Raw genomic sequence first — 23640 nt, forward strand, 5'->3', positions numbered from 1 at the left:
AAAAACAAATCGAATCAAATTCATGGATTTACCACGACCTCGGTTGTGACTGTGACTCCATAGATAAAAATGGAAAATTTCTCTCTTCGAGACCATTGGAAAAGGGCATTGAACGAGAAAGAAATCATCCACAGATAATAAAACTATCATATGCCTTGGAAAGTGATATGAGGTGCTCGGAAATGGTTGAAGTAATTGAATAGGAGGATCACTATGACTATAGCCCTTGGTAGAATTCCTAAAGAAGAAAATGATCTATTTGATACTATGGATGACTGGTTACGAAGGGACCGTTTCATTTTTGTAGGATGGTCTGGCCTATTGCTCTTTCCTTGTGCTTATTTCGCTTTAGGGGGTTGGTTTACATGGACAACTTTTATAACTTCTTGGTATACCCATGGATTGGCTAGTTCCTATTTGGAAGGTTGTAATTTCTTAACCGCATCAGTTTCTACCCCTGCCAATAGTTTAGCACACTCTTTGTTGCTACTATGGGGGCCCGAAGCACAAGGAGATTTTACTCGTTGGTGTCAATTAGGCGGTCTATGGACTTTTGTAGCTCTCCATGGGGATTTTGCACTAATAGGTTTCATGTTATGCCAATTTGAACTTGCTCGGTCTGTTCAATTGCGGCCTTATAATGAAATCTCATTCTCTGGTCCAATTGCTGTTTTTGTTTCTGTATTCCTTATTTATCCATTGGGGCAATCTGGTTGGTTCTTTGCGCCGAGTTTTGGCGTAGCAGCGATATTTCGATTCATCCTTTTCTTCCAAGGATTTCATAATTGGACGTTGAACCCATTTCATATGATGGGAGTTGCCGGAGTATTAGGTGCGGCTCTGCTATGCGCTATTCATGGAGCGACCGTAGAAAACACTCTATTTGAGGACGGTGATGGTGCAAATACCTTCTGTCGTGGAATTGTCACGGCAGATGTCCTAGTGTAAGGACTTAGTCACGAGGCCAACGCATCTATGTGGTAGCTTGAAGGGGTTGAGCGGAATCAAGAGATGCAACACACAAGACGAGGATTTAGACAGCTTCGGGCCCCGGGAAACATCATCCGGTAATAACCCTACGTGCTGTTTGTGGCTAGGTCTCATTATGATCATGAGGGAGTCGCCGTAAGCCGGCTCTCCTCTTTGTGTCTAGCCCTAGATATTGTTTCTTGTTCCTTGTCCCTCTTTGGGGAGCCCTGCCCCTCCTTATATAAGTTGAAGGGGCGGCTTACATGTAGAATCCTATTAGGATTAGAACTAACTTATTCTCTATTACAAGTCGGATACAAGTACGGGTCTTGCTTCCTCATAAAGGAAATATTCCTCATGCCTTCTGTCTTAAGCCGGCCCACCATAATATGAGCCGGCCTACTGGGCCTTGGGCCTAGTCTTCTATGTGACACGCCGTCGGGGTCATCTGTGAGTCGTCTGACCAGTGAGCCGCCAGACCCGTGAGTCGCCAGTCCTCCGGCGGGTCATCGGTGAAGCACCAAGTCCGGCCGGGTCATACTTCCGGCCTGGTCATACCGCGGGGTACATCCCCGACACCTTCCGTGCTTTTAACCCAACTCAAGCTGAAGAAACTTATTCAATGGTCACTGCTAACCGCTTTCGGTCCCAAATCTTTGGTGTTGCTTTTTTCCAATAAACGTTGGTTACATTTCTTTATGCTATTTGTACTTATCACCGGTTTATGGATGAGTGCTATTGGCGTAGTTGGCTTGCTCTGAACTTACGTGCCTATGACTTTGTTTCCCAGGAAATCCGTGCAGCGGAAGATCCTGAATTTGAGACTTTCTACACCAAAAATATTCTTTTAAATGAGGGTATTCGTGCGTGGATGGCAGCTCAGGATCAGCCTCATGAAAATCTTATATTCCCTGAGGAGGTTCTGCCACGTGGAAACGCTCTTTAATGGAACTTTCGTTTTAGCTGGTCGTGACCAAGAAACCACCGGCTTTGCTTGGTGGGCTGGGAATGCCAGACTTATCAATTTGTTCGGTAAACTGCTTGGAGCTCATGTAGCTCATGCTAGATTAATCGTATTCTGGGCTAGAGCAATGAACCTATTTGAAGTGGCCCATTTCGTACAAGAAAAGCCCATGTATGAACAAGGGTTGATTTTACTTCCACAGTTAGCTACTCTAGGTTGGGGAGTAGGGCCAGGGGGGAAGTTCTAGATACTTTTTCGTACTTTGTATCTGGCGTACTTCACCTAATTTCCTCAGCAATCTTAGGCTTCGATGGCATTTATCACGCGCTTCTGGGACCCGAGACTCTTGAGGAATCTTTTCCATTCTTTGGTTATTGTAGGATCGAAAGTATGTCTAGAGGGGGTGATTAGACTACTTCACCAATTAAAAATCTATCATTTTTCCAATTTTAGCCTTTGGCAGATTTTAGCTATCTTAGCACAAGTCAAGCAATCTTAACACAATTCAAGCAAGCATGCAAAGAGTCTATGAGCAGCGGAAAGTAAAGCATGCAACTTGCAAGAATGTAAAGGGAAGGGTTTGGAGAATTCAAACGCAATTGGAGACACGGATGTTTTTGTCGTGGTTCGGATAGGTGGTGCTATCGTACATCCACGTTGATGGAGACTTCAACCCACGGAGGGTAACAGTTGCGCGAGTCCACGGAGGGCTCCATGTTGGAAATATGCCCTAGAGGCAATAATAAAAGCATTATTATTATATTTCCTTGTTCATGATAATTGTCTTTATTCATGCTATAATTGTGTTATCTGGAAATCGTAATACATGTGTGAATAATAGACACCAACATGTCCCTAGTAAGCCTCTAGTTGACTAGCTCGTTGATCAATAGATAGTCATGGTTTCCTGACTATGGACATTGGATGTCATTGATAACGGGATCACATCATTAGGAGAATGATGTGATGGACAAGACCCAATCCTAAACATAGCACAAGATCGTATAGTTCGTTTGCTAGAGTTTTCCAATGTCAAGTATCCTTTCCTTAGACCATGAGATCGTGTAACTCCCGGATACCGTAGGAGTGCTTTGGGTGTGCCAAACGTCACAACGTAACTGGGTGACTATAAAGGTATATTACGGGTATCTCCGAAAGTGTCTGTTGGGTTGACACGGATCAAGACTGGGATTTGTCACTCCGTATGACGGAGAGGTATCACTAGGCCCACTCGGTAATGCATCATCATAATGAGCTCAAAGTGACCAAGTGTCTGGTCACGGGATCATGCATTACGGTACGAGTAAAGTGACTTGCCGGTAACGAGATTGAACGAGGTATTGGGATACCGACGATCGAATCTCGGGCAAGTAACATACTGATTGACAAAGGGAATTGTATACGGGGTTGCTTGAATCCTCGACATCGTGGTTCATCCGATGAGATCATCGAGGAGCATGTGGGAGCCAACATGGGTATCCAGATCCCGCTGTTGGTTATTGACCGGAGAGTCGTCTCGGTCATGTCTACATGTCTCCCGAACCCGTACGGTCTACACACTTAAGGTTCGGTGACGCTAGGGTTGTAGGGATATGTATATGCAGTAACCCAAATGTTGTTCGGAGTCCCGGATGAGATCCCGGACGTCACTAGGAGTTCCGGAATGGTCCGGAGGTAAAGAATTATATATAGGAAGTGCTATTTCGGGCATCGGGACAAGTTTCGGGGTCACCGGTATTGTACCGGAACCACTGAAGGGTCCCGGGGGTCCACCGGGTGGGGCCACCTGTCCCGGGGGGCCACATGGGCTATAGGGGGTGCGCCTTGGCCTACATGGGCCAAGGGCACCAGCCCCAAGAGGCCCATGCGCCTAGGGTTTCAAGGAGGGAAGAGTCCTAGGAGGGGAAGGCACCTCCTAGGTGCCTTGGGGAGGAGGGATTCCTCCCCTTGGCCGCACCCCCCTAGGAGATTAGATCTCCTAGGGCCAGCGCCCCCCCTTGGCCCTCCTATATATAGTGGGGGAGATGGAGGACTTCTTACCTTTTCCTTTGGTGCCTCCCTCTCCCTCTCCAACACCTCTTCCACTTCCATAGTGCTTGGCGAAGCCCTGCCGGAGTACTGCAGCTCCATCACCACCACGCCGTCGTGATGCTGCTGGAGCCATCTCCCTCAACCTCTCCTCCCCCCTTGCTGGATCAAGAAGGAGGAGACGTGGCTGTTCCGTACGTGTGTTGAACGCGGAGGTGCCGTCCGTTTGGTGCTAGGATCTTCGGTGATTCGAATCACGTCGAGTACGACTCCATCATCCCCGTTCTTTGAACGCTTCCGCTCGCGATCTACGAGGTACGTAGATGCATCTAATCACTTGTTGTTAGATGAACTCCTAGATGGATCTTGGTGAAACCGTAGGAAATTTTTTGTTTTCTGCTACGTTCCCCAACACTCCACCCACGAAGGGTCCACGAAGAAGCAACCTTGTCTATCCCATCATGGCCATCGCCCACGAAGGACTTGCCTCACTAGCGGTAGATATTCATGAAGTAGGCGATCTCCTTGCCCTTACAAACTCCTTGGTTCAACTCCACAATCTTTGTCGGAGGCTCCCAAGTGACACCTAGCCAATCTAGGAGACACCACTCTCCAAGAAGTAACAAATGGTGTGTTGATGATGAATCCTTGCTCTTGTGCTTCAAATGATAGTCTCCCCAACACTCAACTCTCTGTCTCTCACAGGATTTGGATTTGGTGGAAAGAGGATTTGAGTGGAAAGCAACTTGGGGAAGGCTAGAGATCAGGATTCAACGGTATTGTGGGATGAAGCGGCCCGGACCAACCTTACACGTACGCTTACGTGAGACCGGTTCCACCGACAAACATGCACTAGTTGCATAAGGTGGCTGGCGGGTGTCTGTCTCTCCCACTTTACTTGGAGCGGATTCGATGAAAAGGGTCCTTATGAAGGGTAAATAGAAGTTGACAAATCACGTTGTGGCTTTCACGTAGGTAAGAAAACGTTCTTGCTAGAACCCTACTTCAGCCACGTAAAACTTGCAACAACAATTAGAGGACGTCTAACTTGTTTTTGCAGCAAGTGCTTTGTGATATGATATGGCCAAAGTTGTGATGAATGATGAATGATCTATATGTGATGTATGAGCTGTTCATGCTATTGTAATAGGAATCACGACTTGCATGTCGATGAGTATGACAACCGGCAGGAGCCATAGGAGTTGTCTTTATTTTTTGTATGACCTGCGTGTCATTGAGAAACGCCATGTAAATTACTTTACTTTATTGCTAAACGCGTTAGCCATAGTAGTAGAAGTAATAGTTGGCGAGCAACTTCATGGAGACACGATGATGGAGATCATGATGATGGAGATCATGATGATGGAGATCATGGTGTCATGCGGGTGACAAGATGATCATGGAGCCCCAAGATGGAGATCAAAGGAGCTATGTGATATTGGCCATATCATGTCACTATTATTATTTGATTGCATGTGATGTTTATCATGTTTTTTCATCTTGTTTGCTTAGAACGACGGTAGTAAATAAGATGATCCCTCATAATAATTTCAAGAAAGTGTTCCCCCTAACTGTGCACCGTTGCGGCAGTTCGTTGTTTCGAAGCACCACGTGATGATCGGGTGTGATAGATTCTAACGTTCACATACAACGGGTGTAAGATAGATTTACACATGCAAAACACTTAGGTTGACTTGACGAGCCTAGCATGTACAGACATGGCCTCGGAACAAAGAAGACCGAAAGGTCGAGCATGAGTCGTATAGAAGATACGATCAACATGAAGATGTTCACCGACGTTGACTAGTCCGTCTCACGTGATGATCGGACACGGCCTAGTTAACTCGGATCATGTTATACTTAGATGACTGGAGGGATGTCTATCTAAGTGGGAGTTCATTGAATAATTTGATTAGATGAACTTAATTGTCATGAACTTAGTCTAAAATCTTTACAATATGTCTTGTAGATCAAATGGCCAACGTAGTCCTCAACTTCAACGCGTTCCTAGAGGAAACCAAGCTGAAAGATGATGGCAGCAACTACACGGACTGGGTCCGGAACCTGAGGATCATCCTCATAGCTGCCAAGAAAGATTATGTCCTACAAGCACCGCTAGGTGATGCACCTGTTCTCCCTGCAGAACAAGACGTTATGAACGCTTGGCAGGCACGTACCGATGACTACTCCCTCATTTAGTGCGGCATGCTTTACAACTTAGAGCCGGGGCTCCAAAAGTGTTTTGAGAGACACGGAGCATATGAGATGTTCGAAGAGCTGAAAATGGTTTTCCAAGCTCATGCCCGGGTCGAGAGATATGAAGTCTCCGACAAATTCTTCAGTTGTAAGATAGAGGAAAATAGTTCTGTCAGTGAGCACATACTCACAATGTCTGGGTTACATAACCGCTTGACTCAGCTGGGAGTTAATCTCCCGGATGACGCGGTCATTGACAGAATCCTCCAGTCGCTTCCACCGAGCTACAAGAGCTTTGTGATGAACTTCAATATGCAGGGGATGGAAAAGACCATTCCTGAAGTATTTGCAATGCTGAAATCAGCAGAGGTAGAAGTCAAAAAGGAACATCAAGTGTTGATGGTGAATAAAACCACTAAGTTCAAGAAGGGCAAGGGTAAGAAAGCCTTCAAGAAGGACGGCAAGGGAGTTGCCGCGCCCGGCAAGCAAGCTGGCGGGAAGAAGCCAAAGAATGGACCCAAGCCCGAGACTGAGTGCTTTTATTGCAAGGAAAGTGGTCACTGGAAGCGGAACTACCCCCAAATACTTAGCGGACAAGAAGGCCGGCGAAACGAAAGGTATATGTGATATACATGTAATTGATGTGTACCTTACCAGTACTCGTAGTAGCTCCTGGGTATTTGATACCGGTGCAGTTGCTCACATTTGTAACTCAAAGCAGGAGCTGCGGAATAAGCGGAGACTGGCGAAGGACGAGGTGACGATGCGCGTCGGGAATGGTTCCAAGGTCGATGTGATCGCCGTCGGCACGCTACCTCTACATTTACCTACGGGATTAGTTTTGAACCTCAATAATTGTTATTTAGTGCCAAGTTTGAGCATGAACATTGTATCAGGATCTCGTTTAATACGAGATGGCTACTCATTTAAATCCAAGAATAATGGTTGTTCTATTTATATGAGAGATATGTTTTATGGTCATGCTCCGATGGTGAATGGTTTATTCTTAATGAATCTCGAGTGTAATGCTACACACATTCATAGTGTGAGTACCAAAAGATATAAGATTGATAATGATAGTCCCACATACTTGTGGCACTGCCACCTTGGTCACATAGGTGTCAAACGCATGAAGAAGCTCCATGCTGATGGACTTTTAGAGTCTCTTGATTACGAATCATTTGACACGTGCGAACCATGCCTCATGGGTAAAATGACCAAGACTCCGTTCTCAGGAACAATGGAGCGAGCAACCAACTTATTGGAAATCATACATACTGATGTATGCGGTCCAATGAGTGTTGAGGCTCGCGGTGGCTATCGTTATGTTCTCACCCTCACTGATGACTTGAGTAGATATGGGTATGTCTACTTAATGAAACACAAGTCTGAGACCTTTGAAAAGTTCAAGGAATTTCAGAGTGAGGTTGAGAATCAACGTGACAGAAAAATCAAGTTCCTACGATCAGATCGTGGAGGAGAATACTTGAGTCATGAATTTGGCACACACTTAAGAAAATGTGGAATAGTTTCACAGCTCACGCCGCCTGGAACACCTCAGCGTAATGGTGTGTCCGAACGTCGTAATCGCACTCTATTAGATATGGTGCGATCTATGATGTCTCTTACCGATTTACCGCTATCTTTTTGGGGTTATGCTTTAGAGACTGCCGCATTCACTTTAAATAGGGCTCCGTCGAAATCCGTTGAGACGACACCGTATGAATTATGGTTTGGGAAGAAACCTAAGCTGTCATTTCTAAAAGTTTGGGGATGCGATGCTTATGTCAAGAAACTTCAACCTGAAAAGCTCAAACCCAAGTCGGAAAAATGCGTCTTCATAGGATACCCTAAAGAAACTATTGGGTATACCTTCTACCTCAGATCCGAAGGCAAGATCTTTGTTGCCAAGAATGGATCCTTTCTAGAGAAGGAGTTTCTCTCGAAAGAAGTAAGTGGGAGGAAAGTAGAACTTGATGAAGTATTACCTCTTGAACCGGAAAATGGCACAACTCAAGAAAATGTTCCTGAGGTGCCTGCACCGACTAAAGAGGAAGTTGATGATGATGATCAAGATACTTCTGATCAAGCTCCTACTGAAATTTGAAGGTCCACAAGGACACGTTCCGCACCAGTGTGGTACGGCAACCCTGTCTTGGAAATCATGTTGTTAGACAACGGTGAACCTTCGAACTATGAAGAAGCGATGGCGGGCCTGGATTCCGACAAATGGCTAGAAGCCATGAAATCCGAGATAGGATCCATGTATGAAAATGAAGTATGGACTTTGACTGACTTGCCCGTTGAGCGGCGAGCCATAGAAAATAAATGGATCTTTAAGAAGAAGACAGACGCGGATGGTAATGTGACCATCTATAAAGCTCGGCTTGTCGCTATGGGTTATCGACAAGTTCAAGGGGTTGACTACGATGAGACTTTCTCACCGGTAGCGAAGCTGAAGTCCGTCCGAATCATGTTAGCAATTGCCGCATTTTATGATTATGAAATATGGCAGATGGACGTCAAAACAGCATTCCTTAATGGTTTCCTTAAGGAAGAATTGTATATGATGCAGCTGGAAGGTTTTGTCGATCCTAAGAATGCTGACAAGGTGTGCAAGCTCCAACGCTCGATTTATGGGCTGGTGCAAGCATCTCGGAGTTGGAACATTCGCTTTGATGAGATGATCAAAGCGTTTGGGTTTACACAGACTTATGGAGAAGCCTGTGTTTACAAGAAAGTGAGTGGGAGCTCTGTAGCATTTCTCATATTATATGTAGATGACATACTTTTGATGGGAAATGATATAGAACTCTTGGACAGCATTAAGGCCTACTTGAATAAAAGTTTTTCAATGAAGGACCTTGGAGAAGCTGCTTATATATTAGGCATCAAGATCTACAGAGATAGATCAAGACGCCTCATAGGTCTTTCACAAAGAACATACCTTGATAAGATATTGAAGAAGTTCAATATGGATCAGTCTAAGAAGGGGTTCTTGCCTGTGTTGCAAGGTGTGAAATTGAGCTCAGCTCAATGTCCGACCACGGCAGAAGATATAGAAGAGATGAGTGTCATCCCCTATGCCTCAGCCATAGGTTCTATTATGTATGCCATGCTTTGTACCAGACCTGATGTAAACCTTGCCGTAAGTTTGGTAGGAAGGTACCAAAGTAATCCCGGCAAGGAACACTGGACAGCGGTCAAGAATATCCTGAAGTACCTGAAAAGGACTAAGGAAATGTTTCTCGTTTATGGAGGTGACGAAGAGCTTGTCGTAAAAGGTTACGTCGACGCTAGCTTGGACACAGATCTGGATGACTCTAAGTCACAAATAGGATACGTGAATATTTTGAATGGTGGGGCAGTAAGCTGGTGCAGTTGCAAGCAGAGCGTCGTGGCGGGATCTACATGTGAAGCGGAATACATGGCAGCCTCGGAGGCAGCGCATGAAGCAATTTGGGTGAAGGAGTTCATCACCGACCTAGGAGTCATACCCAATGCGTCGGGGCCGATCAAGCTCTTCTGTGACAACACTGGAGCTATTGCACTTGCCAAGGAGCCCAGGTTTCACAAGAAGACAAGGCACATCAAGCGTCGCTTCAACTCCATTCGTGAAAATGTTCAAGATGGAGACATAGATATTTGTAAAGTACACACGGACCTGAATGTAGCAGATCCGTTGACTAAACCTCTCCCTAGAGCAAAACATGATCAACACCAGAATTCCATGGGTGTTCGATTCATCACAATGTAACTAGATTATTGACTCTAGTGCAAGTGGGAGACTGTTGGAAATATGCCCTAGAGGCAATAATAAAAGCATTATTATTATATTTCCTTGTTCATGATAATTGTCTTTATTCATGCTATAATTGTGTTATCTGGAAATCGTAATACATGTGTGAATAATAGACACCAACATGTCCCTAGTAAGCCTCTAGTTGACTAGCTCGTTGATCAACAGATAGTCATGGTTTCCTGACTATGGACATTGGATGTCATTGATAACGGGATCACATCATTAGGAGAATGATGTGATGGACAAGACCCAATCCTAAACATAGCACAAGATCATATAGTTCGTTTGCTAGAGTTTTCCAATGTCAAGTATCCTTTCCTTAGACCATGAGATCGTGTAACTCCCGGATATCGTAGGAGTGCTTTGGGTGTGCCAAACGTCACAACGTAACTGGGTGACTATAAAGGTATATTACGGGTATCTCCGAAAGTGTCTGTTGGGTTGACACGAATCAAGACTGGGATTTGTCACTCCATATGACGGAGAGGTATCACTGGGCCCACTCAGTAATGCATCATCATAATGAGCTCAAAGTGACCAAGTGTCCGGTCACGGGATCATGCATTATGGTACGAGTAAAGTGACTTGCCGGTAACGAGATTGAACGAGGTATTGGGATACCGACGATCGAATCTCGGGCAAGTAACACATCCTCGACATCGTGGTTCATCCGATGAGATCATCGAGGAGCATGTGGGAGCCAACATGGGTATCCAGATCCCGCTATTGGTTATTGACCGGAGAGTCGTCTCGGTCATGTCTACATGTCTCCCGAACCCGTAGGGTCTACACACTTAAGGTTCGGTGACGCTAGGGTTGTAGGGATATGTATATGCAGTAACCCGAATGTTGTTCGGAGTCCCGGATGAGATCCCGGACGTCACGAGGAGTTCCGGAATGGTCCGGAGGTAAAGAATTATATATAGGAAGTGCTATTTCGGGCATCGGGACAAGTTTCGGGGTCACCGGTATTGTACCGGAACCACCGGAAGGGTCCCTGGGGTCCACCGGGTGGGGCCACCTGTCCCGGGGGGCCACATGGGCTGTAGGGGGTGCGCCTTGGCCTACATGGGCCAAGGACACCAGCCCCAAGAGGCCCATGCACCTAGGGTTTCAAGGAGGGAAGAGTCCTAGGAGGGGAAGGCACCTCCTAGGTGCCTTGGGGACGAGGGATTCCTCCCCTTGGCCGCAGCCCCCTAGGAGATTAGATCTCCTAGGGCCTGCGCCCCCCCTTGGCCCTCCTATATATAGTGGGGGAGATGGAGGACTTCTTACCTTTTCCTTTGGTGCCTCCCTCTCCCTCTCCAACACCTCTTCCTCCTCCATAGTGCTTGGCGAAGCCCTACCGGAGTACTGCAGCTCCATCACCACCACGCCGTCGTGCTGCTGCTGGAGCCATCTCCCTCAACCTCTCCTCCCCCCTTGCTGGATCAAGAAGGAGGAGACGTGGCTGTTCCGTACGTGTGTTGAACGCAGAGGTGCCGTCCGTTCGGTGCTAGGATCTTCGGTGATTCGAATCACGTCGAGTACGACTCCATCATCCCCGTTCTTTGAACGCTTCCGCTCGCGATCTACGAGGTACGTAGATGCATCTAATCACTCATTGTTAGATGAACTCCTAGATGGATCTTGGTGAAACCGTAGGAAAATTTTTGTTTTCTGCTACGTTCCCCAACACTCCACCCACGAAGGGTCCACGAAGAAGCAACCTTGTCTATCCCGTCATGGCCATCGCCCACGAAGGACTTGCCTCACTAGCGGTAGATATTCACGAAGTAGGCGATCTCCTTGCCCTTACAAACTCCTTGGTTCAACTCCACAATCTTTGTCGAAGGCTCCCAAGTGACACCTAGCCAATCTAGGAGACACCACTCTCCAAGAAGTAACAAATGGTGTGTTGATGATGAACCCTTGCTCTTGTGCTTCAAATGATAGTCTCCCCAACACTCAACTCTCTCTCTCACAGGATTTGGATTTGGTGGAAAGAGGATTTGAGTGGAAAGCAACTTGGGGAAGGCTAGAGATCAGGATTCATATGGTGGGAATGGAATATCTTAGCCTCAACACATGAGTAGGTGGTTCTCTCTCATAAAATGTGTATTGGAAGTGTAGGTATGTTCTGATGGCTCTCTCCCCGAATGAAGAGTGGGTGGAGGGGTATATATAGCCTCCACACAAAAACTAACCGTTACACACAATTTACCAATCTCGGTGAGACCGAATGGAGAAACTCGGTCAGACCGATTTAGCAAACCTAGTGACTGTTAGGATTTTCGGTGGGACTGAGATGCAACTCAGTAGGACCGATATGGTTAGGGTTAGGGCATAACGTAATCTCGCTGTGACCGATTACACAAACTCAGTGGGACCGGTTTTGGTAATAAGCTAACCAGAGAGTTGGTCAGGTAAACTCGGTGGGACCGATCGCTCATTTCGGTGGGACCGAAATGTTACAAAGAGAAACAGAGAGTTTACATTGCAATCTCAGTGGGACCAATCGCTCATCTTGGTAGAACCGAAACGTTACGAAAGGAAACAGATAGATTACAACCCCATCTCGGTGTGACCGAAATCCCTATCGGTGAGACCGATTTGCCTACGGTTTGTGGCAGTGGCTATGACATCTGAACTCGGTGGCACCGGATAGAAAGAATCGGTGGGGCCGAGTTTGACTTTTAGTTTAGATCATATGTGGATGTGGGAAGGTAGTTGAGGATTTTGGAGCATATCACTAAGCACTATGAAGCAAGAACCTCATCAAGCAACACCTCATCCCTCCTTGATAGTATTGGCTTTTCCTATAGACTCAATGTGATCTTGGATCACTAAAATATAAAATGTAGAGTCTTGAGCTTTGAGCTTGAGCCAATCTTTTTGTCCCTAGTATTTTGAGGGGTCCACTTTCCTCATCCATGCCATGCCATTCATTGAGTTTTTCCTGAAATATTAATCTTGGAATAGCATTAGCTCAATGAGCTATATGTTGTTAGGAATTACCAAAACCACCTCGGGATAGATGCACTTTCAATCTCCCCCTTTTTGGTAATTGATGACAACATATAGATCAAAGCTTCGACAAATGATAATAAGAGTGAAAAACATTGTCGCTTTAAGAAGTATGTGAAAAGCAAGAGCTCCCCCTAAATGTGTGCATAGTTTATGATTTGCTTTGGACTGCAAATGCACAGAGAATTAGACTCATGGGTTACTTTTCCATGTCACATACATCTTGGTGGAGCGCTCAAAATGATAATAATTAAATACATGCACTCATCACCAAGCAAAGTGAATGATCATATAGGGATAAAAGGATAATGTCATCCAACAAGCATTAATGTAGCATATGATCAAACACATGATCATCCAAGTATCACACAGACAAAAAGTATCTCAAACAAGCAAAGCAAATAAAGTTCAACCACCAAAGCAAGAGAGAATAAAAAGCAACGCTCTCTCTCGAAGCCTATGATCTATACATTTTTCTCCCCCTTTGGCAACAAGTTACCAAAAAGTTCCTAGAAAATGCATAGCACTAAATCGTCTCTCAGGCTTGGTCTTCAGGTGGTGGTGTCCGGATAACTCCAAGAACGAAGGCTTCAGTCGATGTGGATGGAGCTGATGGAGTAGGTGCTGGAGCTGGTGGCGCTGAAGCTGTAGCTGGTGCAGATGAAGTGGCTCTGGTGTCTGGAACAGGCACTGCAGTAGATCTCTGAGCTCTAAGCACTCTGGCAAATGCATCAGTGGTTGTCTTGCCCTTCCTCTCCCGCATATCATCCTGAAGTTGCTCCACAATAGACTGGATCTCAATTACCTTCACATCCAAGTCATAGAACTTCTGCTCTACGATCCTTTCCAAGCTCTCCTGGTTTTGAGTCAGGGTGGCCAGCCCTTTCTCAATCCTTAGAGTGGATGCAATCAAGTAGCCAAGCTGATCTTGCTTGCTCTTCAGAAGATACTGAGATGCTTCTTCAGTAGTTGGCATCCTTGCAGCCTTTTCAGCCTTTGCCTTCTCCTTCTTGGCTTGTGCGTGCACAGAAAATGGTTCATCCTCATTCATCACCACAGTGTTGTCCTCAAATTCTGGGTAGATAGGCATGTGCTCCTTGTCCAGCAGATATGTACCAGTGCCCATCTTGAAGTTGATCAGCTCCTAGATCTGTGGAGCATACCCACAACTCCTCTTCTGATCTGCAGATGTCCTATTGATAGTTTCAACTATAAGGCTCGTGACTTTGAACTTATGTGGGACATCAAAGATATGAAGCAAGTTTATTGCATGGCCTCTGATCATCTTGTGATCACCTGACTTTGGCAAGAGAGTGTGCCTGAGGATCCAGTTGATGGTTCGCAAGCCTGACAGAAGGTAATGTACAGATCCAAACTTGTATGTCTCAAGAGCAGCATCTGGGATCTCCTTGTACATGTGTGCCATGGAGTTGTGATCCTTCTTCTTGTTGGCATAGACATCCAAGTCATCTTCACTCTCTTTTGGAGCATTGATCAACTTCGCCCATTCAAAAACCGTGGACTGGTACCTAGTACCTTCAGACATCCAGACAATCCTTCCATCTGGGTAGAAGTGAGCTGTGGAGTAGAACTGCATGATAAGCTCATCATTCCATTTTGTGAGCTTCTGAGCCACAAAATCATCAAGTCCACAAGCCTTGAAACTGTCATATACACCTGGATAGTGATCCTCGTTATCCTCTTCAGAATCTCTCATGATTGAGGATCTTCCAAGCACTCTAGCAGTGGTCTTTTTGACCCTCTCTTTCCTCTTCTTCCCTTCTGCAGCAGCTTCTTTGGGTTCAGATTTCAAAGGTACTTGAGTAGAGGCTCTAGCTTTAGACATGGGAATTCTCTTTGCAGACACTTTGGTTTTCATACCAGGCTTAGTGGCAGCAGCAGTGCTATATTCCTTCTTAACCACTTTCTTCTTGGAAGTGGCCTCATCCTCAACTGCCACATAGTCTTCATTCTCAGATTCAGACGTTTTCTTCTTTCTGGCCCTGGTGGTAGCTTTGGGTAAGTTGCTTGGGGTGCTCTGCTACCATCATCAGAGCTGCTAGAGGGACTAGTGCCCTCACTTAAGTGAACCTGCTCCTCTGACTTGTTCTAGCTGTCACTCTGATCAGACATATTGCAAACACTGACAACAGACCTCATGAATAGATATAGATGAGATAGAGTGGATGAGCATCACAAAATGCATAGGTTTTTGCAAAAGAATGAGTCAAAAACTTAGTTTTAGTTTTCCACAGAAAGCATTTCAGATCAACCGATTTGTAAACTCGGTGATACCGAAGCAGCTATTGGAACCTAAACTAGTGAACTCGGTTAGACCGAGTCACAGTTCGGTGGCACCGAGACTGCTAGGGTTTCACAAAGTCCTGAACTCGGTCACACCAATTTGCAATTCTCGGTTAGACCGAGAATCACATGTGCAATGGCCCGAGCCGAATCGGTGGTACCGAGTTCCACAACTCGGTGGGTACGAGATGGTTTCGGCGGAAACCTAACCCTAAATTCTTAATTCACGACTAAACTACGGAGTGTTTTCGATGATAGAATGATCTCAATCGTGGCAAGATACATGGCGAACACAATGTGCTAGGAATCAGATAAGGATAGCACAGTGATCAAGTTCATACCCTAGTTCAGCGATGAACTCGCTACGGCGGCAACGGCGGGGATGATTCCAGTTGACGGCGGCGAAGACCAGCGGCAGGAGGCGGCTGGCGATGAGGAGGACGATCCGGAGACCCTGGAGGCAGAGCCGGCTAAGCGCCGGTCGAGGAGGTTCGGAAGTTTTCCAAAATTTGACCCGTGGATATATATAGCCTGACCCTGTCGGTGTGACCGAGTGGAACAACTTGGTGTGACCGAAAAGTTCGAATCGGTTGCACCAAGGTTGAAAACCTAGATCGACTTAGTGATCTCGGTATGACCAAAATGGGTGAATCGGTCAGACCGAAACACACAAAGAAGTTTTGGAAGTTTAACTCTATGATGAATCGGGGACTCCGAGTGCTCCTCACATAGAGTGGTTCGAATCTGACTTGATCAAATTTTGTGATGCAGCATGAATAGAGTTTGAGACAAGAAAAGCATAGATAGCTAGAGAAGGTTCTTAGGCATTCTTGTCCATCCACTTGGCCAAAAGAAAAGGAAACCAAACAAGCAAAACAACAAGTGGATGTCCTCGAATGAGTAAATTATGCAACCAACATGCTCACACAATAAAATGACAAATGAAATATGTGGCAAAGCATGCACAAACAATTCTAGCATCTATCAAGCAATTGGCGATGACTAGGTCATCTATATATGAGTATATTGACTTAGGAGTCAAATGAGAACATTTGATCATAGGTCATACTCATCGTTTAAGCACAAATGGGGTTACCACTTTTACATAAAGTGTTGTTGTGTTCACACCATTAGAGTTGCTTTAACTCAATTGTTAGAGTAAAGCTCCCCCTAGATGTGAGATCTCCTCTAAGAGGAATGAACTAACCTTGGGTTTTGTCGATGATGACTTCATGTAGGTGTTGAAGATGTGGATGCTCTATGTTGATGTAGATCATTTGGAGCTATCCTTTGGAGTGAGTTGCACTTTCAATACCTACACGGGTTAGTCCCACAAGGAACAAACAAGGATATCCATAGACATAGAGTCATGCACACACAAGATGATGTCTATGCAAGCTTTAGGTTACCTTGTCCCTTGTCTTACCAACAAGAGGGTTTGTAACTCCTTGAACTAGTGCAAAATGTGGAAGTTGATTGCACTTGTTCTTGCCAAAATGATAAGAGTGAAGTATGTTGGCGGAGTCACCCTCAAGAACTCTCTAGTTCTTCTTCTTAGGGATCCACACCATCTTGATGGGAATCCTCAGAGTTGTAGTTGTACTTGATGAAGTGGAACTTGATGTAGTCTTGGGAACCCACTTGACCAAGGCCTTAGGAGCTTCTTCAAATGCATCAATTTCCTCTTGAAGCTTGTCCTTACCTTTTTGCTTGTGGTCTTGTGGTGGAAGATCATCTTGAGCTTGTGTCCCTTGGAAAGAAGTAGGATCATACTTCTCTTGTTGAGGAACAAACTTCGTCTTGGGGTATTGATCTTCTTCCCACTCAACTCCATTGGCATTGAACTTTCGTTCAAAACCAATACCTTGACTCTTCCGGTGCCTTCCTTGCTTGCGTACAATTTCCTCGAATTGCTTATTCCCGGCAAGGCTCTTGTAAACACCTTTCTCTATAATTCCCTTCAATAAGCTATTTTCTTGCTCAAGTGTAACTTGGCAAAGAGAATCATTAGTGGAATCAAGAGAACTACTAGAAGCAACAACATTGGATTTAGCATGAATATTGTTACTACTAGAGGAAGAATCATTCTTGTTCTTGTTACTAGACTTGACTTGAGGCATGTAAGTGGATAAGAGTAAACACTTGGCAATGTAAGAAGAACTTTTCTTGCGAAGATCATCATTGATTACCTTTAAGAACTCATGCTCTTGCTCAAGATTGAGCTTCTCAAAATGTAATTTCTCATGAGTCCTTAAAAGTTCTCGATGATCTCCCAAGATAGTTTCATGAGCTAACTTAAGAGTGTTTAGTTCTTTAGTTAGAGACTCAATCTTCTCCTTATCGTTGTCATTTGTTTCATCATAGTATTCATCACTATAGTTGTCAACAAGTAAATCATCATCACCTAACAAGTCATCTTCATCACTATTGAAATCAACATACTCGGGGTGTGATACCTTTGGACCTTTGGCCATGAAGCATCTTCCAATTCCTTTATTTGGTGAATCAAATATGTCGTAGGAGTTGGTTGACACAAGTGCTAGTCCAGCAACACCTTCATCTTGAGTATATTCGGAGTCGGAGTGATAGCTTCTCTCGGAGTCATTGTCGGAGTTGGAGCCGGATACCCATTCACCAACATGAGCTTGATGTCTTCGTTTTGTGTAGCTCCTTGATGACTTGTCCTTCCTTTCCGAATCCTTGCTTCTCCGAGAGGTTCTTCGTTCATATCGATCATCCCTACTCCTTCTCTCCCTTGATGGTGATTCTTCTCTTCTACTTCTTCTTTTGGGAGAATCTTCTCTTCTCTTGTGGGGAGCCGTACACTCATTGGAGTAGTGTTCGGGTCTTCCACAATTGTAACAGTTTCGCTCTCGACTAAAGATCTTTTGTCATTGTAGGACCTTGACTTGGAACTTCTCTCCTTGCTTCTATTCTTGTAGAACTTGTTGAAGTTCTTCACCATTAGGCTCAATTCTTCATTGAAGGTTGGTTTCTCACTTGATGATGTGGGAGCTTCACATGAGGCTTTGTAAGCACCACTTGACTTGTTATGGAGCTCCTCCTTATCCTTGAGTGATATCTCATGAGCAACAATACTTCCAATGACTTCTGTTGGCTTGAGATCTTTGTAATTTGGCATCATTTGGATCAATGTGCATACGGTATCGTATTTTCCATCCAAGGCTCTTAGGATCTTCTTGATGATGAATTTGTCGGTCATCTCTTCACTTCCTAAGCCGGCAATCTCATTTGTGATAAGAGCAAGCCTAGAGTACATCTCAGCGACACCTTCACCATCCTTCATTTTGAACTTGTCAAGTTGACTTTGAAGCACATCCAACTTGGATTCCTTGACGGAGTCGGTACCTTCGTGCATATCAATCAAAGTATCCCAAATTTCCTTTGCATTCTCAAGACGGCTGATTTTGTTGAATTCTTCGGGGCACAATCCGTTGAAGAGGAAAGAGGATATCACAAGCTTGAGCATTGTATTTTAGCATCTTCAACTCATCCGCGGTAGCTTCATGATTCGGTTCTCTCCCATCAAAGAATTCACCTTGAAAGCCAACACACACAATAGCCCAAACGGCGGGATTATGTCCAAGAATATGCATTTTCATCTTATGCTTCCAACTAGCAAAATTAGTACCATCAAAGTAAGGACCTCTACGGTGGTAATTTCCCTCGCTAGATGCCATACTCTTCTAGGTTGTGAAACCAAGGCTATGACCACCAAAAGCTATGGAAATCAAAGCAAATGGAGACCAAAGCTCTGATACCACTTGTAGGATCGAAAGTCTGTCTAGAGGGGGGTGATTAGACTACTTGACCAATTAAAAATCTATCTTTTTCCCAATTTTAGTCTTTGGCAGATTTTAGCTATCTTAGCACAAGTCAAGCAATCTTAACACAATTCAAGCAAGCATGCAAAGATTCTATGAGCAGCGGAAAGTAAAGCATGCAACTTGCAAGAATGTAAAGGGAAGGGTTTGGAGAATTCAAACGCAATTGGAGACACGGATATTTTTGTCGTGGTTCCGATAGGTGGTGCTATCGTACATCCACGTTGATGGAGACTTCAACCCATGGAGGGTAACGGTTGTGCGAGTCCACGAAGGGCTCCACCCACGAAGGGTCCACGAAGAAGCAACCTTGTCTATCCCATCATGGCCATCGCCCACGAAGGACTTGCCTCACTAGCGGTAGATCTTCACGAAGTAGGCGATCTCCTTGCCCTTACAAACTCCTTGGTTCAACTCCATAATCTTTGTCGGAGGCTCCCAAGTGACACCTAGCCAATCTAGGAGACACCACTCTCCAAGAAGTAACAAATGGTGTGTTTATGATGAACTCCTTGCTCTTGTGCTTCAAATGATAGTCTCCCCAACACTCAACTCTCTCTCACAGGATTTGGATTTGGTGGAAAGAGGATTTGAGTGGAAAGCAACTTGGGGAAGGCTAGAGATCAAGATTCATATGGTGGGAATGGAATATCTTGGCCTCAACACATGACTAGGTGGTTCTCTCTCAGAAAATGTGTATTGGAAGTGTAGGTATGTTCTGATGGCTCTCTTCCCGAATGAAGAGTGGGTGGAGGGGTATATATAGCCTCCACACAAAAACTAATCGTTACACACAATTTACCAATCTCGGTGAGACCGAATGGAGAAACTTAGTCGGACCGATTTAGCAAACCTAGTGACCGTTAGGATTTTCGGTGGGACTGAGATGCAACTCGGTAGGACCGATATGGTTAGGGTTAGGGCATAACGTAATCTCGGTGTGACCGATTACACAAACTCGATGGGACCGCTTTTGGTAATAAGCTAACCAGAGAGTTGGTCAGGTAAACTCGGTGGGACCGATCGCTCATTTCGGTGGGACCGAAATGTTACAAAAGAGAAACGAAGAGTTTACATTGCAATCTCGGTGGGACCGATCGCTCATCTCGGTAGGACCGAAACGTTACAAAGGGAAACAGAGAGATTGCAACCCCATCTCGGTGTGACCGAAATCCCTATCGGTGAGACCGATTTGCCTAGGGTTTGTAGCAGTGGTTATGACATTTGAATTCGGTGGCGCCGGATAGAAAGAATCGGTGGGGCCGAGTTTGACTTTTAGTTTAGGTCATATGTGGATGTGGGAAGGTAGTTGAGGGTTTTGGAGCATATCACTAAGCAGTATGAAGCAAGAACCTCATCAAGCAACACCTCATCCCTCCTTGATAGTATTGGCTTTTCCTATAGACTCAATGTGATCTTGGATCACTAAAATATAAAATGTAGAGTCTTGAGCTTTGAGCTTGAGCCAATCTTTTTGTCCCTAGTATTTTGAGGGGTCCACTTTCCTCATCCATGCCATGCCATTCATTGAGCTTTTCCTGAAATATTAATCTTGGAATAGCATTAGCTCAATGAGCTATATGTTGTTAGGAGTTACCAAAACCACCTAGGGATAGATGCACTTTCAGTTATGTCTGGAAAGATAGAAATAAAATGACTACAATTTTGGGTATTCACTTAATTTTGTTAGGTCTAGGTGCCTTTTCTTCTAGTACTCAAGGCTCTTTATTTTGGCGGTGTATATGATACCTGGCCCCGGGGGGGGGGGGGAGATGTAAGAAAAATTACCAATTTGACCCTTAGTCCCAGTGTTATATTTGGTTATTTACTAAAATCTCCTTTTGGTGGAGAAGGGTGGATTGTTAGTGTAGATGATTTAGAAGATATAATTGGTGGGCATGTATGGTTGGGTTTTATTTGTGTATTTGGCGGAATTTGGTATATTTTAACCAAACCCTTCGCATGGGCTCGTCGTGCATTTGTATGGTCTGGAGAAGCTTACTTGTCTTATAGTTTAGCTGCTTTATCTGTGTTTGGTTTTATCGCTTGTTGTTTTGTATGGTTCAATAATACAGCTTATCCGAGTGAGTTTTATGGACCCACCGGGCCAGAAGCTTCTCAAGCTCAAGCATTTACTTTTCTAGTTAGAGACCAGCGTCTTGGAGCTAATGTGGGATCCGCTCAAGGACCCACAGGTTTAGGTAAATATCTAATGCGTTCCCCAACTGGGGAGGTTATCTTTGGAGGGGAAACTATGCGTTTTTGGGACCTTCGTGCTCCATGGTTAGAACCTCTAAGGGGCCCCAACGGTTTGGACTTGAGTAGGTTGAAAAAAGACATACAACCTTGGCAAGAACGACGCTCAGCAGAATATATGACCCACGCTCCTTTAGGCTCTTTAAATTCCGTGGGTGGCGTAGCTACCGAGATCAATGCAGTTAATTATGTCTCTCCTAGAAGTTGGTTATCAACTTCTCATTTTGTTCTAGGATTCTTCTTTTTGTGGGCCATTTATGGCATGCAGGAAGAGCCCGAGCTGCTGCAGCAGGTTTTGAAAAGGGAATCGATCGTGATTTGGAACCTGTTCTTTACATGAACCCTCTTAACTAAGATTTTCTTATTTATACCTGTTCTACTTTTTTTCTGTTCTGGCTCGGTTATTCCATCTAGCCGAGCCATTCATTCCTTTTTATGAAAGAAAGATAAGGGACAGAAAAAAAAAAAATGAAAGAAACAAACGTATTCAATAAGCAAAAGGAGAGAGAGGGATTCGAACCCTCGATAGTTCCTAGAACTATACCGGTTTTCAAGACCGGAGCTATCAACCACTCAGCCATCTCTCCACAGCCTAATCCTTATTTTACTCCTACAAATAGAACATAGCCATATAAAAAATAAAAAGATTTATTAGCCTCTAGAAAGATATCAGATACAAGTTCCTTTTCGATATATCTCTGTATACTGTATACACGGATACAGGATCCGCTATACCCGCTTGTGAAATAAAGAGTAAATAATCTCTTCTCACCCCCATATCCAAATAAAAAAGCGGTTTAAGTAATAAATTTGAATTAAAGAGAAGAATCAATGGATTCATGATTAAACCCCTCCTACTTCTTGTATTTTTTTACAATTTTGGTTAAGTGAGGGATCAAATATGTAGTCAACTTTATTTGATGGTAGCTTGGAGGATTAGAAATATGACTATTGCTTTCCAATTAGCTGTTTTTGCATTAATTGCGACTTCCTCAGTCTTAGTAATTAGTGTACCCCTTGTATTTGCTTCTCCTGATGGTTGGTCAAATAATAAAAATGTTGTATTTTCTGGTACATCATTATGGATTGGACTAGTCTTTCTCGTAGCTATTCTGAATTCTCTCATTTCTTAAATTAAATTTGGTTAATATTTATTAACCCCATAAAAAAGAAATAATAAAGGCCATTTCTTCTAAAAAATTAGAATAGTGAGACGTATTAAAACGCAATTTGCGTTCCGAATTGCTAGCTCTTCTCTTTCAGTATTATGAAATTCCATTCCCATTAGAATATTCATTGACAGATAATAAAAAAAGGAAAACTCTAATATAATAGAAAATGAAATGAAACGGTCGACCCAGACATAGAAGGTCGACCCAGGCGGATATACGCTATAAAATATATACCGTAGCGAGCGTAGTTCAATGGTAAAATATCTCCTTGCCAAGGAGAAGATACGAGTTCGATTCCCGCAGCTCGCCCGCTTAATTTATCAAAGTACTATGATAAAAAGTTTAGTCTAGTTAACTGTTTAACTACTTATATTAAATTAAGTATTAATTAGGTGTTAGTCTAGTGTCGTATCCCTTACTATCTTACCCTTCCTTTGCATCCCACTCAAAAAAAGAGGGCGCTCCAGAGGCAGAAATAGAACTCGCCAACAGAGCTTCAAAAATTGGGTATTAACTGAGACAAACAACAAGCAAACTTTTTTTAAAGGGAAGGGAGAGGTAGACTTCATTAAGTCCAACGAATTTTATTCTCTTTATCCATCTAACTTCACCAAAATCTACTAACCATTGAGCTGAGCTCATCACACACAGATTTCGTGGTATCAAAGCATGTCATAGAGTAGACAGTGATGTTTTGTGCTGCTACTTTAGTCAAACTCTCTGTTGCCGCTTTAGATAGTATTTTTTTCCTTCCGGCCTTCAATCTTATTCCGTACCTTATACTTCATATATTATTGTCGTCGGCAATAGTTGCCGTTCTGGTATGGTGCGCTGGTTATTTGGGGTCTTAGCACGACGATTTACTGACTATCTACCAAAACAAGGTTCGATCGTCTTCGTGAGGGATTGGCGAAGACGACAACACGCCTTCAGCGTTAATGTAATTTTTGTTACTTCTCATGTTTTTTGAACTTCCATGATGTCTAATGAATAAATCGAATGTTTTTTTATACACAAAAAAGAATCACGCAAAGATATTCTCGTCCCGGTGACAGGATAAAATTGTTCTCGGGCCTCTTTGGTTCGCAGGATTTGCAA

At 44.2% G+C, this 23640-nt stretch overlaps 1 non-coding gene and 2 pseudogenes across 2 annotated transcripts; 2 read left to right on the plus strand and 1 right to left on the minus strand.

Moving 5' to 3' along the window:
* The first annotated feature begins 199 nt into the window (after nucleotides 1-199).
* LOC123105725 (photosystem II D2 protein-like) lies at nucleotides 200-2022 on the plus strand (annotated as a pseudogene).
* On the plus strand, nucleotides 1978-22778 carry LOC123101739 (photosystem II CP43 reaction center protein-like; annotated as a pseudogene). Its single transcript, XR_006448604.1, has 3 exons — nucleotides 1978-1996; nucleotides 2136-2304; nucleotides 20743-22778. The product of XR_006448604.1 is annotated as a photosystem II CP43 reaction center protein-like (transcript).
* On the minus strand, nucleotides 21870-21957 carry TRNAS-UGA (transfer RNA serine (anticodon UGA)). Its single transcript has one exon. It is a non-coding gene; the product is annotated as a tRNA-Ser (tRNA).
* Nucleotides 22779-23640: the final 862 nt, after the last annotated feature.

This window comes from Triticum aestivum, chromosome 5A, assembly GCF_018294505.1.
Source record: "Triticum aestivum cultivar Chinese Spring chromosome 5A, IWGSC CS RefSeq v2.1, whole genome shotgun sequence".
Lineage (NCBI taxonomy): Eukaryota > Viridiplantae > Streptophyta > Magnoliopsida > Poales > Poaceae > Triticum > Triticum aestivum.